Raw genomic sequence first — 13,149 nt, forward strand, 5'->3', positions numbered from 1 at the left:
TAAAACCTTGAAAAACGAAATTAAGTCAGAACTAAGGAAATGGAAAAACCTCCCATGCTCCTGGATTGGGAGGATTAATATAATCAAAATGGCAATATTGCCAAAGGCTATCTACAAATTCAATGCAATACCCATTAATATCCCAACACCATTCTTTAATGAAATAGAGGAAGCAATCCAGAAATTCATATGGAACAATAAAAGACCTAGAATAGCAAAAACACTCCTAAGCAGAAAGAACAGTGCTGGAGGAATTACAATACCCAACTTCAAGCTGTATTATAAAGCTATAGTAATAAAAACAGCTTGGTATTGGCACCGGAACAGGCCTGAAGACCAATGGAACAGAATTGAAGACCCAGAATTAAACCCACAGAACTACGCCTACTTAATCTTTGATAAAGGAGCTAAAACAATAGTATGGAAGAAAGATAGCCTCTTTAACAAGTGGTGCTGGCAAAACTGGCTCAACACATGCAACAAACTAAAACTAGATCCTTATATATCACCCTGCACCAAAATAAACTCCAAATGGATTAAAGACCTTGAAATCAAAACAGGCACCCTGAAGACACTAAAGGAAGGAGTAGGAGAAACACTCGGGCTCCTTGGCACAGGACAGAACTTCCTTAACAAAGACCCTGAAAGGCTACAAATCAAAGAAAAGGTGGACAAATGGGACTGCATTAAACTGCAGAGCTTCTGCATGGCAAAGGACATAGCTCTCAAGATAAACAGAAAGCCCACAGACTGGGAGAAGATCTTTACCGGACACTCAACAGACAAAGGCCTCATCTCTAAAATATATGCAGAACTAAAAAAATTACCTTCTTCCAAAACAAAACCGCAAAGAACCAATAGCCCCCTCAACAAGTGGGCTAAAGACTTACAAAGAAACTTCTCTGATGAGGAAATGAGAATGGCCAATAGACATATGAAAAAATGCTCTACATCACTGGCCATAAAGGAAATGCAAATCAAAACAACATTGAGATTCCATCTCACCCCAGCAAGAATGTCATATATCAAGAAAACTAATAATAACAATTGTTGGAGGGGATGTGGCCAAAAGGGAACCCTACTTCATTGTTGGTGGGAATGTAAACTGGTTCAGCCACTCTGGCAAGCAGTATGGAGATTCCTCAGAAGGCTCAATATAGAACTCCCCTATGACCCAGCAGCCCCACTGTTGGGTATCTATCCAAAAGCCCACAAACAAAATCACAGTAATGCCACCAGCACAACAATGTTCATCGCAGCACAATTTGTCATAGCGAGAATCTGGAACCAACCCAGATGCCCCTCCATAGATGAATGGATCAGGAAAATGTGGTACATATACACAATGGAATTTTATGCCTCTATCAGAAAGAATGACATTGTTCCATTTGTAAGGAAATGGAAGGACTTGGAAAAAGTTATACTAAGTGAAGTGAGCCAGACCCAAAGAAACATGGACTCTATGGCCTCCCTTATTGGGAATAATTAGTACAGGTTTAGGCAAGCCATAGCAGAGGTTCACAAGGCCTAATAGCTATACCCTTAGGAACACATAAGATGATGCTAAGTGAAATGAACTCCATGTTATGGAAACAATTGATATATCACAGTTGTAACTACTTTCAACGTCCTAGGTGTATGTGTAGTTTCTATTATTGATGATGCTCTTGTATCACCTTCCTATGGTTGTACCTACACTATCTCTGTAATCTTATCTGAGTATATTGGAAACCGTGTTTACTGGTATTGGAAGTAGGAAATTCAAAGGGAATACCAAATTTGAGAGACACAGGGTAAAAAAAGAGAAATAACGACAAAAGCAATACTTGCAAAACTGTCTGGTGTAAGTGAACTGAACACTGGGGGGGGGGGGAAATGGGGGAGGGAGGGGGGCATGAGGGACAAGGTAACAAACAGTACAAGAAATGTATCCAATGCCCAACGTATGATACTGTAACCTCTCTGTACATCAGTTTGACAATAAAAATTTGAGAAAAAAAAAAAAAAAAAACACAAACAGAAAAAAAAAAAATAAAATAAAATAAAATGACGTTTCTATGTTGAATAATGAAAGAAAGAATAGAAGACAAGATTAAAAGCAAAAGAGGTGGTAGAAGAAATGGTTTCTTCCACCTTTGAATTCTCTTCTAAACATTTCTATGGGATTTACAGAATAGAAATCACTTTGAGTAAAGAGAGTTTTACTAAGATTAATATCTGGGCTAAAGACCAAAATCCTAAATTTTCTTTAGGATGTCTGTCACAAGATCAGATTGACATTTGAAAACTCTCTTAATCTCTCATTACTTGTTTATAAAAGAATTCATTACTGTCTATTGTTTTCTGAATTTATGAACATTTATTTCCCATCTTAGTATTTCCTATTCTAAGTTGATTTGTATACTGTGTTACAAAATATGATTCAATACTGTATAAGTTTTAGAAACTAACCCATCATGATAGCTTGGAAAAATTAATTTAGAGACTATTTTCTAAAAAAGTAAATGTGAATAAATATTTTGCTGTTGTTAAGAAAACCTCATAAAGAAACAATGGCAAATAAAAAAATAATTTTGTAAACTGCTCAAAATGAGATCTAAGGTTCTCAATTGTATGTTGTAGGCAAGAAGTAATCATCTCTGAAATATTTGGGAGGGAAATCTTCTAAAAAAATAGGTCTTTTAGCTGAAAGATAGCATGGTTTCCATAAAGGTTGAATGTGTCCCTCAAGGTTTACACATATTAAGGTGATGGACCTAGTAGAAGATGGCTATGTCATCGGGGTACTAGTTTAAAAAAGGTATTAAAGTAATTCTCAGGGACTTTGATAACTTCCTGTGAGAGTAGATTGCAATATAAGGATCAAGCCTCTTCCAATGCTCACTAGCTTCCTGTCTGGCCATATGATATTTTCTGCACACACACCAGGCCCGACAATGCATCTGCCTAAGGACATCACCAGAACCCAAATTGATGGGCACAAAATCTTGGGCTTTGCATATCCAAAATCATGAGCTATATAAACTTACTTTTTAATCTATTATCCAGCCTTACATACTTTATTAGAGCAACAAAAACAGATTGGTAGAGATTACCATTAATTTAAGGACAAAATCAGATGTCAATTAGACACTTTGTAAAATACAGGCATTCAAAGCTACCACAAGTAATCTAAGAACTACAGAAGAGATGCTGGGAAGCTGTTTAGGTGGAAAAAAAAACGTTAAAAAAGAGTCAGAAGAAAATGTGCTAAATATACACAATGGAATTCTATTCTTCTGTCAGAAAGAATTACATTGCTCTATTCCTAATGAAATGGAAAGACTGGGAAAAAATAATACTAGGTGATGTTAGCCAGACCAAAAGAAACATAGACTGTATGGTTTCCTTTATTGGTAATATTTAGTATATGTCTAGGATAGTCCTAACAGAAGATCACAATAGCTCAATGCCTGTGTAAATATAAGATGATGCTAAGTGAAATGAACTCCAAGATATGGAAACAAGTGCTCTTTCATTGTTGTTATTTTTAATGTACTATGTGAAACTATTTCTTTTTCTTCTTTGTGGGTTAGCCTCTGTTGTCACTGTATTTGATTTTGGTACCCTGGGTAGTGTATATTGGTTTATTTGAATTAGAGAAGGGAAGGGGAACATCAAAATGATGAGACAAAGGCTAAAAAGTGAACCAATGCAACATTGATACTGACAAGAAAATATGTTATAAATTAACTGCATAACCAAGGGGTGGGGTAGGAATTGGGAAGGAGGGAGAAGAATGAGGGAGGAGGTAACAAGTTTGATAAGAAATGTATTCAGAGGCTGGGGATATGGCCTAGTGGCAAGAGTGCTTGCCTCTTATATATGAAGCCCTGGGTTCAATTCCCCAGCACCACATATACAGAAAACGGCCAGAAGCGGCGCTGTGGCTCAAGCGGCAGAGTGCTAGCCTTGAGCGGGAAGAAGCCAGGGACAGTGCTCAGGCCCTGAGTCCAAGGCCCAGGACTGGCAAAAAAAAAAAAAAAAAAAAAAAAAGAAATGTATTCACTACCTTATTATGTAACTGTAACCCCTCCGTATGTCACCTTGGCAATAAAATTAAATTTTTTTTTTGTATTTTTATTTTTTATTTATTTTTTTTTCTCAAATTTTTATTATCAAACTGACGTACAGAGAGGACAGTATCATACGTTGGGCATTGGATACATTTCTTGTACTGTTTGTTGCCTTGTCCCTCATGCCCCCCTCCCTCCCCCCCTTTCCCTACCCCCTCAGGTGTTCAGTTCACTTACACCAAACAGTTTTGCAATTATTGCTTTTGTAGTTATTTCTCTTTTTTTACCCTGTGTCTCTCGAATTTGGTATTCCCTTTGAATTTCCTACTTCCAATACCAGTAAACACGGTTTCCAATATACTCAGATAAGATTACAGAGATAGTGTAGGTACAAACATAGGAAGGTGATACAAAACATCATCAATAATAGAAACTACACATACACATAGGACGTTGAAAGTAGTTACAACTGTGATATATCACTTGTTTCCATAACATGGAGTTCACTCTGGCAAGCAGTATGGAGATTCCTCAGAAGGCTCAATATAGAACTCCCCTATGACCCAGCAGCCCCACTGTTGGGTATCTACCCAAAAGCCCACAAACAAAATCACAGTAATGCCACCAGCACAACAATGTTCATCGCAGCACAATTTGTCATAGCGAGAAGCTGGAACCAACCCAGATGCCCCTCCATAGATGAATGGATCAGGAAAATGTGGTACATTTACACAATGGAATTTTATGCCTCTATCAGAAAGAATGATATTGTTCCATTTGTAAGGAAATGGAAGGACTTGGAAAAAGTTATACTAAGTGAAGTGAGCCAGACCCAAAGAAACATGGACTCTATGGCCTCCCTTATTGGGAATACTTAGTACAGGTTTAGGCAAGCCATAGCAGAGCATCACAAGGCCCAATAGCTATACACTTAGAAACAAATAAGAGGATGCTAAGTGAAATTAAATTTTAAAAGTAACAAATTATCTCATCTGAAATTTACTGCAGTATCATGGGTGATGTAAATAGTTAAATTTCTTTGACTCTTTAAACAATTGGCAGAGTTCCCTGTATCCTCTTTTGGAAATTAAATGCTTAATAGAAAGTTGAAATCTGATTTAAACAGTCTGATAGGACAAATGACAATATTGTATTTCATTGCACACTTCAAGACATACACTGGAGTTTGAATCTTATTTATATAGCCACTTATTAGGGATTATATTTAGGCCAGTCAATTAAATCTTGTTTTTTCTCCTAGAGAAAATTGAGATAATCACCTTGACTTCAAAAACGTTTGAGAAAAATAACTAAATTAATGTACAATCAAGTCTTTACAGAACATATAGAAGGAAAATTGCCAACATTCCTGTGTGTGTGTGTGTGAGCACCTGTAAGGGTATTTGACTTCCTGAAGATCTAGACTTCCCAGTATGTTGGTTTCTTATTCATGATGGATGGAAAACGATGGAAGGAAAACAATTAATGGTACTTATCTAATAAATGCTACTTACCTAATATGTGAAATGGTTAGTTTTTTATCTAAAGGCTTTTAATATAGGCATATAAATATGTCTATTGAAAAATATATTGGAACTCAAAACAAATACTATGATAAGCTAGCCCTTGGTTTTATTTTCCATGAGGCCTGAGTGTATTTTGTAATGTGATCAGCAGTATGTAACAAAATTCTAAAAAGTGAACACATACTTCATATATTTGAAAAGCAAGAGATTGCCTTGGCATGGAAGGGAATTCAGGAAAAGAGCCAGTTGATCAGGTTGTCAACTGGTAGGGTTGGTCAGTTCAGAATTCTAATGCACAAACAAGTTTTGACACTTCTCAGCTGCCACACAAGGGGCCCATGGATTCTGTAATGAAGGGGATGGTGGGGAGCAATAGCAAGGGGCAGCAGAGACTGTTAGAACCATTAGGATTCATGTCTTAGCTACAATTTCTCCTGTGTACATTGAGGGATTTACTTGATCTCTCTTGGCGTTAATTTCTTTTCATTGTCAAAGGGAAAGCTGATGACAGTTTATGTTACTGTTGATGTGAGATGGTTGGTGATTATATGTGTGCCTCAACCACAGAAGCTACTGTATTAATGCTCCCTCCATCATGAATAAGAAGCCAACACACTGGGAAGTCTAGATCTTCAGGAAGTCAATACCCTTACTGGTGCTCACACGCACACACACACAGGAATGTTGGCAATTTTCCTTTCTATTCTCTGTAAAGACTGGATTGTACATTAATTTAGTTATTTTTCTCAAAAGTTCTTGAAGTCAAGGTGATTATCTCAATTTTCTCTAGGAGAAAAAAACAAGATTTAATTGACTGGCCTAAATATAATCCCTAATAAGTGGCTATATAAATAAGATTCAAACTCCAGTGTATGTCTTGAAGTGTGCAATGAAATACAATATCTTAATTTCTTAAGAAGGTAAATTCACAAGCTGCTTAATCTTAGTCTAAACTATAATAATATTCATCTTTCTGAGGACAATTGCCTGTATTTTCTAGTTTAACACATTCTTTTTTTTAACTTAAAAAAGCTGCTTTATTGACTTCAATGTTAAATTTATAAACATATCTTGATCTACTCAGTTATAATATATTAACACAATTGACAACTGTGTATGGAGTTCACACTGCATACCAAAAATTCAAGGAATTCACTAAGATTAAAAAAATACAATGCCTTGAATAGCATAATTACAAATAGATAATTATCTAAAAATTGCAAATGCTGAAGCTTAACATCTTCCCTCTATTTCAAAATCTCATTTCATTAACTTTTTACTTAAAAAATGATTCTGTACTTTTTATAGGCAATGACTTAAAATGATCAGGGCTTAATTTAATCATGGATAAAAGCAATACAAGTGTATCTAATACTGATTAATGCCTTATCTATCAAAAAGCAAAACCAAGCATCTTAAATATGTAAATATTTAAATATAAAAATCCTCTAAGTCAGGTAGTATGGAAAGTGGATAGGTACTTCATGCCAGAGGAAGATTTAAAAATGAGACTATTCAAGGAAACACTACTTACAAAACAGCCTCATGTTTTGAAAATTTAAACATAATTTATATGTACAAAGAACCAGGTTAAAAAATCACACCCACAAGTAAAAAATTGGTCATTTGTTTACAAAGTGCAAAATATCAGTACAGCAAATTCATCTCAAAGGAAACAGTGGCTTTCCTAGCTTTCAAAGTCCCTTGGTCTTCATTGAAATGGTCTAACAGTAATGCTGAGTCACACAAGAAGCCTGCATATGAAACTAGGGCCCCTTTAATACCTGATATCCCAAATTAGGCAAGTGTGAACCCTGGAAAGTAAACTGTCAACATCTGATGAGGTACACATTATCCAAATAAAATTTTAACCTGGTACTAGTCAGTAATCCCAACACAAATTGCTGCTTTGTAATGAATTCTGTATGGTTTGCATGTCCTTCAATAACTGCAGATTTTTCCTGATTTTTTTCTCCAGGTCTCAGTTTGGCAAAATCTTTCTTACTTGTGGTCCCTGTGATTTCAGGGGAACGGTTTTTGCTGTTTCCTTCTTCTTGGAGAGTCTTTTTGTTAGCTTTGGATTCATTCTTCTGCTTATCAGTCTTCTGTTTCTCCAGCTGGACTTGGTATTTTTGAACTTTAGTAATCTGGCTAGCTTTTGCTTCCATCCTCCCCACGAGAACCTCCAGTTCACACTCTGTTGTCTTTTAATTCCATGGTTGGTGACTCCTGGATGAGTTTCGCAAGCTGCTGGTGATCAAAGCTCATTTGCCCAAATTCATCCTTCAGAGTCTGTAAGACTTCAGACAGCTCTTCACTGATATTACTGGAGGAGGGTGGCGCTACCAACTTTTTACTCTTACAACCCCTTGAAGACGCTTGCTTTGCCAAAGGAACACTGTTGACTACCGGATCGTTGCATAACACTTTCCTGTCCTGCTTCATTAGATGCAAGACATGCTGAACATTGGCTACCAAGGCATGGCTAGGAGTAGTGGACTTTCCAGCAACAAATGGCATATCACCCAAGCATAACCTATAATGTGGTTGTGTACCAAAATAGTTCCTAGGACCTTTCTTATCTGCCGGTTTTGCCTTTTTTTTTTTTTTCTTGTACTAGGAACACATGAAGATGAAGATAACTTATCTTCAAAGATCAGTCTATTTGTTTCTAGACCAGTCTGTAACTCAGCTGCCTTTCCTTGCATACGTTTTCTTTCTTCTTCTTCTTTTTCATGGAGTTTTGCTTCTAACTCTTGCATTTTTTTTCTCATGGTAAGTTTGTTATACTCCTGTTCCAGAAGATCTAGTTTTTCAAGCTGGCTCTGAACCTGTGTTTGATCATATGCCGCAATCTCTCCAGGAAAACCTGCTTCTCTAAGACCGATGTCCTCCCCATTTCTGCGTGTTTAATCATATTCCACATGTACTCCAATTGTTTTTCTAAAAGATTACATTTTCAGCAGCTAACAACTGGGATGTCAGCCCTTGATTGTGCTTTGATTCCTCATTCTTTGAATTCTCCTTTTCTTGTATTTGTTCATCCAGTACTTTTTTTATATTCAATTGTTCTCTGGACAATGTTTTCTCACTTTCTTCTGCCTGAATCCTTTCAAGCTCTAAGCGTCGAATCTTATCTTGAAGATTCTTCAAAGCAGAAAATATGGATTTATTTCCTCAGGGTTATCACCTCTGCTGTTGCTTTCTGGATAGGCAAGTTTTGGCTCATGAGGAGAGCGTCACAACTCGCTATTAAAGAAAGGCTTATTGGATGGGAACAGCGCATACGGAGATGAAGAATGGCGAACCACACTTCCATTAGATCTTGACGGCTGAGCTATGATGATCGAGAACCGAGAATCCGAAGCCGCAGAGACCGCTGCCGCCGCCATCTTCCTACCTACCTACCCCGCACGGGCCTCCGCAGCTCTGGGGTGGTCACCCAGGGTCGAGAGCCGCCTGCCCGGGGTCTAAGCAGACGCCCCTAACATGTTCTTTATAGTAATTACCCTTTCCCTTAGTAAGTACTGTTACAATCATGATAACACATTCTCTACTTTGTTAGATAACGTTTTTGAAACAAATATTTAATATATCAGTGGTTCTTTGATTTTAAGTTGTTTATTTCCTACAATTCTGCCCATGAGAAATGGAATATAATTTTCTTATACAGAGCCTCTTATGTTTCATATTATTTATAATTAGAGTTTTGTTTGTGCTCCTAGAGAAATGATTCTTTCAGGCAGAAAATCATTGATAAATACTTAATAGTTAGCTTGATAGGCTGGCCAAACCAATATATATTTTCATTGGTTTATAAATCATCTTTATTGGCTTGTTTAAAGTTGTATCCTTAAAGTACCTCAGGTCTTTTATTTTCTCCTTGATGTCTTTGTTAAGATAAAGCCTAGGACTCTTGGCAAGCCATGTAGGACCAAGAAATATATGAATTTCTGAGAATGAATGTGTTTTAATTTCTAAGGCTCTAATCTGGTATAAACCAGAGTTACTAAAATGACATCTTTGCTGTCAGGATCAGACTATATACCTAGCCACACATGTGCTCTGTGGAGCAATCAGCTGTGAGAGAGGAAGCAATTGACTATAATAGAAAGACCCTAAGCATTTCTCTTTTTCATATATACATATAATTTTTATTTATAATAGATTTGAGTATATTAAATATATTTCAATACACCATATAGTCAATGTTATGTCTTACATATATTCAATATATTAGATATTTATGCATAGTATACATATGTATTCTTTTGTTGAAAGGCATTTGGGCTATTTCCTTACTTTGGATATAGTGAATAATCTAGCAGTTTTAAACCACAGAGTTTGAAACACACAGCCATTTTAAACACACAGTTCAGAATGGCACATACATGCCTCAATTTTCATGCTTCTTATTTTTCTCTACCTTTGCAATATGAATCTGTCTTTGCTCTATCTTACATCTTCACTACCCTTGTCAACAAACATACTTGATATTTATGCATGGCTCTACTCATGGTGGACTGCTCTGAAATATCATCAATCTTCTTAAAATTAAGATATCTCTTTTAAAATTACAGGGTGGCATGCTTTTTGCATAGTTCTTATACTTGTATATGGCCTCAATTATGTCTACGTTTCCTTCTCAGTTTTTACTCTGTGGCAACCTTACCATAAGGATTGGTTTTACTCATCTCTATGTGAATATCACAGGATATTAATCAAATGCTGTGGTTTTTGTCTTTTTTTAAATCATAAAGATGATCACTTACAGGCAAATGTAAAACTAGAGAGCATATTTTCCCATATCAGAAAACAAGTGATGGAAATGAGAATGTTAAATAATAGCTACAGGCATCTACTAGACGGCAGAGGGGCTTGGGGAAGAGGAACATACCAGCATTAATGGCCAAATAGGGGTTACATAATGTGATGAGATGAGAAGAGGCAGAGCCTTGGGGGACAATCATCCTCTCCTAGCTGAACACTTGGCTACACAAGGAGTGAGTTCTCAGCATGGGGAATCTGGCAGGATTGCCAGCTGCATAAGACAGAGGCAGACGATGATTCTGGGGACTGGCAGTGCCCATCAAGACTTAGCTCTGTGGATCCAGGCTTGTACTCCTCTGCCCCTCCTAGAGGGCTAGGAGAGCTTTCTTCCTAAAACACCTCCTTAGAAATTTCTTTTTTCTGTTGTTTGAATGATGTGCAACTTCTTTAAAGGCAAATTGCACACATTTACTTATCTAGCAGGTACCATTCAAGAGCATTCTACCTCAGCCTGCCTTCCCATGATTGTGTATATCGCCACTTTAAAACATTCTTATTTTAGAGTCCATGTTTCTTTGGGTCTGGCTCACTTCACTTAGTATAATTTTTTTCCAAGTCCTTCCATTTCCTTACGAATGGGGCAATGCCATTCTTTCTGATAAAGGCATAAAATTCCATTGTGTATATGTACCACATTTTCCTGATCCACTCTATGGTTTCCCACATAGGGAATAATTAGTACAGGTTTAGGCTAGTCACAGCAGAGGATCTCAAGAGCCCAATAGTTATGCCCTTATGAACACATAAAATGATGCTAAGTGAAATGAACTCCATGTTATGGAAATGAGTGTTATATCACTGTTGTAATTACCTTCATTATGCCATGTGAAAGTGTAGCATTTTTTGTTGATGATCCTCTAGTATCCCCTTCCTGTGGTTGTCCCCGTGCTATCACTCTATCTCATCTGAGTACCCTGAATACTGTATATACTGGTATTAGAACGAGGGAAGGGAAAGGGAATATCAAAATCGAGAGACAAAGGAGAAAGAAACAACAACTCCAAAAGCAATACTTACAAAACCATTTGGTGTAAACCAACTGAACAACTCATGGGGGGAGAGAGGAGGGGGAGGGAGGAGGTGAGAATGAGGGAGAAGGTAAGAAATGTACCCACTGCCTTATGCATGAAACTATAACCCCTCTGTACATCACTTTGACAATAAATAAGTAATAATTCAGAAAAAGTAAGTAAATAAAACATTCTTATTTTAAAGCATTGGTTTATTAAGTATATCTACAAAGGTTAAGTCATATGTTTAGAGTCTACACCTTGAACTGAAACACTTTTGTACACAACTACTTAAAGATAATTTTAACAAAAAGAAATTAGAGGTGAAACTTAAGGAAAGCCTTTCTTTTTTCTACTTCTCTAAATTATTGTCCTTTATAATCTAGCAGGCCAATGTTGGCATTGCCTATAAAATTATCTTCAAATGCAAATTAAATCATAAGCATTCACTTCTTGAAAAACTCAAATGGCTCACCACAGCTCTCAGGTAAAGTCCAAACTGCACTATTTGGTAAAAGAAAACGAAAAGAAAAAGATGGCACCATTAGGGCTTTGTTGATCAAATAGTCTTATCCTTTAACATGAACATTACTTCTCCATCCTCTGCTTGTATGCAAATTTTTATCCAACAAACACAAACAAACCCCTCCCCCCCTCAACAGTATCTTGGCTTAGATTTCATTTAGATTGCTTTCTTACACTAAAGCAATGAAGAACTTATATTACTTTACTACAACCAGCTGAAAAGACATATAACCCACTCATTCTCCAAAACAGATAGTCAGACTCATGTTGATCACTTGTCACTGTATTTGCTGATCACCTGTCACTGTAATTTTTTTTTAATTTGTGTTTTTGGGCTGTGTGTGTGAGTGTGTGTGTGTGTGTGTGTGTGTGTGTGTGTGTGTGTGTGTGCCTGATTGGGGCTTGAACTTAAGAGACTTCTGTTCTCATTGATTTTTGCTCACAACTAGCACTTTGTCATTAAATCATGCTTCCAGTTTGTTGCATTTCCTGGTTAATTGGAGATAGAGTCTCCTGAATTTGTCTACCTCAAGGTTGCTTAGAACCCTGATTATCAGATCTTAGCCTCTTGACAAGTTAAGATTACAGAAGAGAGCCATCAGCTTTCTGGATCTCACTGTTTTTTGTGGTGGTTGTTTCTGTATATGTTCTCCTGGTTGAAGAATATAATGAGGTGATTTGATGACAAGAAAAGATAATCATTCTTTTCCTTGTCTGTGCTAAATTTTATGGTCTATGGTACATAGAAGATTTCAACATATAGTTATTGAATTTATTCATCAATGTTTATTTCCCTATTAATTAAATATATCAAGTTAATTCATGTGTCAAGAAGTAATGATGCAAAATTGTACTTACCTTTTCAAATATAGGCACTATTCTAATTAGTGTTGAAAGAATCCTGGAACTTTCATGAAGAAGAATATAAGCCAAGACCAAGTGTCCCCTTCACATGGCCACAGGAATTTATCTGCAGATAAATTCCCTAGTTTGTTGGCTCATGCTTCCCCCACTGGGATGTTGCTGAGGACCAAGAAGGATGAAAGTATACAGAGGCAGAAGCAAAAAAAGTTAGTATGGCATTTTGAAGAAACATTTTCTCAGAAGACTATGCAATAGGAAGGCTGTCAAAGAAAAGGAATAATGACACCTAGGTTAAAAAATATCCAGAGCATTTTCTTATCTAAGGATATTTCTTTCTAC

The 13,149-nt window shown here is 36.7% G+C and overlaps 1 pseudogene; it reads right to left on the reverse strand.

Moving 5' to 3' along the window:
- Window positions 1-7,192: 7,192 nt before the first annotated feature.
- LOC125345761 lies at window positions 7,193-8,973 on the reverse strand (annotated as a pseudogene).
- Between the last annotated feature and the right edge of the window lie 4,176 nt (window positions 8,974-13,149).

Source organism: Perognathus longimembris, chromosome 2 (genome assembly GCF_023159225.1).
Source record: "Perognathus longimembris pacificus isolate PPM17 chromosome 2, ASM2315922v1, whole genome shotgun sequence".
NCBI lineage: Eukaryota > Metazoa > Chordata > Mammalia > Rodentia > Heteromyidae > Perognathus > Perognathus longimembris.